Raw genomic sequence first — 2,737 nt, 5'->3', positions numbered from 1 at the left:
ACCTGACGGAGCCACACCGCCCCCCTCAGTCTTTCCCAGCCCCTCCTGGGAGCCAGGTTTTGCTCTCTGCTAATACTGGCCTCACTTCCTGGTGGTGAAACCTTGGGGATATGACTCAAGCAAGTTTCCGAGACTCCTCATGTATAGATCGTGATGTTTTGAAGATGAAGCAGAATAATCCGTGTAAGCAAAACACAGTCCTGGCTCCTAATCAGGGCTCTGGAGCCTTGATTATATTGTGATGAACATTTCAGGGTGGGGAGTAGAGGCTTTGGGGACCTTCCTGGAAGCTGGCTTTCCCTTCTGGCTAGATGGGTGAACTTGGGCAGGCTATTTTCCCTTTTGGAGTAGGGAATGATCCCTGAATTGCAGGGCTTCTGGAAGTTTCTGTCGTAATGACAGCAAGGGTTTGTAAACCTTCGTGTGTTCCCCTGAGTGTGAGGGCCGGTCAGCTGAGGCCTTGGCTACCCTGGCCAGCCCCAGGGCCTCTCCACACTTCCTCACTGGGCCTGTGTGCCTGGCAGCCCGGCAGATGCCCTTGAATGAACTGACCTGCCCTTTCACCCCGACCCCCACCCCGTACCCCCGGACCTGCTGCAGGCCTCCCCACGGGGGGTGTGGAAGAAACACGTTCCTAGCCCAGGGCCCCATGGTGGGTGTGAATCACGTATCTCAAGGACTCAGCGTTCACGGTTTCTCTTCGGTTGCTCCGTAAGACTGGACTTGTTACACTGTGGGGCACGCGTGCGGATTGAGAAAATTCGGCCACTAGTAGAGAGAGTAGGACAAGTGTTAACCAAGCCCATTTTTCAGATGAAGTAACTGAGGATCAGAGAGGCATGGCGAATTCCCCAAGGCACACAGCCAACTGGCAGCGAGGTTTGACCTGGAGCCCCAGGTCTCCTGGGCTGCGGGCCACCCTTCCCCAGCACAGCCTTCCTGGCATCTTGGGCTGGGACGTCCCCTGCCCTCTGAGGATCCCACTGTGTTAGAGTGGAGACCGTGGGGGCATGGGGGGCCGGCAGGCCAGCTGTAGGTGTCACTGGCCCACAGCCTCTGCTCTCAGAGCCTCCCTTCTCTGAAGTGTGTGGAGCAGATCCTGCCCAGAGGCTAGCCAAGGACTGGCCAAGCGCATTCATGGAAAAGGCACACAGTGGGTGGTTAGTGTAGTAGGCTTTGCCCCAGGGGGCAGCGCTCAGCCTTCTGAAGTCCCTGGCACCTGTCGGAAGCTCTCCTGTCTCTTTTATTCTCCGACCCAAGCCTTCTCTCCCCAGCATCAAGCACCCGGCACAATGCGATTTCTTGAACAGATGAAGGAATGAATGACAGGGAGACTTTCAGCAAGGGCACCTGAGACAGAGTGGCAAGCAACCCCCCAGCCCTGAGCTTCCGGTGTAGAGGGGACACGACCTGACTGGCAGCTGGGACAGAGCAGGGAGCTATATGGGAGGAGGAGATATGTCCACTCCAGCCTCTGGGAAAGTCAAGAAAGGCTTCCTGGAGGGGGTGACATCCAGGCTGATACCCGAAGGGAGAGTAGATGTTTGCCAGTTTGGCCGTAGGATCTGTTTTTCAGGCTGAGGGCAAAGGCTTCTGGGTCATGTTAGCAAAATAACCGTGTAACTACAAGTGGGAAGGGTCGAGAAGTTGGGGGACCTGGGGGTCAGTCCTGACTCAGCCCCTCGCTGGCTCTGTGTCTGGGGTGGAGTGTTCCCCCAGGCCTCAATTTATGAAATAAAGGGGTTGCACCAGTTGGTCCCTGAGATTTCTTAATCTGTGAGTTAAGACTTGAGATCTTACTTCAAGGATGCCGTTGATCAGAATCGAAAAAATCGATACAGCCTTTTTTTTTTTTTGAAAGCGTAGCAAAAGCCACAACATTAAAAAAAAAAAAAACAAAAAACCCTCATACACAGTGTTATTTTTAGAGAGCTTCTATGCTTCTATCCCCTAGACAATATACATAAGAGTGTTTAGGTCACTTCGGGGTGATGAAAACACGGCAAAGCAGGGCGCAGGGCAAATAAATTCCACCGAAGTCCACTCTGGAATAGGATAGAGCCTTCGAGGAAGGGCACATAGACCACAGGGAACCCACTCGGAGAGACGGCCGTTCTGCTCAGTCAAAAGGCTCATTTCAGGACAGTCTGCATGCTGCGATCTTATTTTCATAAAATAAAAATACGAGTGAACTGAATAGCTGGACAAAATGTTCCTACGTTAACAGAAAACGGTTTTACAGGCTATTCATCAAAATAATGATACCAGAGATTAATGGTTGCGGACGGGATTCGGGAGAGATGGGGGAAAGGCTGGGTTGGGCTTTCGTTTTTATTTTATGCACTTCCGTATTGTTGAGATATTTTCCAAAGAATGTATATTATGATTTTATGAGAAATTAAAAAATAATGTAAAGGGATTTGCAGAAAAGTTTTTAAAGAACAAAGTCCCACGTGTGGTCATATATTACATATCACATTTTAATATCATTTTCTATTTCCCTTAAAAATAAAAATAATGCATGTTTATTGACAAAAATCAGCAAGTACAATAGAGTATAAAGAAAAAATAAAACCACCTGTAATTTTACCGTCCAATAGGACCACTGTTAATGTATTAGAGCCTATATTTATATTATTTTTTCTATTTATAATTATAATAATTATACTGTATTTCAGGATTAGTATCATATATGATAAATATTTTACATATATAAAAGATATGTATGTATGTACAT

Source organism: Ursus americanus, chromosome 24, assembly GCF_024610735.1.
Source record: "Ursus americanus isolate L20-20 chromosome 24, mUrsAme1.1.p, whole genome shotgun sequence".
Lineage (NCBI taxonomy): Eukaryota > Metazoa > Chordata > Mammalia > Carnivora > Ursidae > Ursus > Ursus americanus.
The sequence above is the reverse complement of the archived record's forward strand: the minus strand, read 5'-3'. Positions refer to the sequence as shown.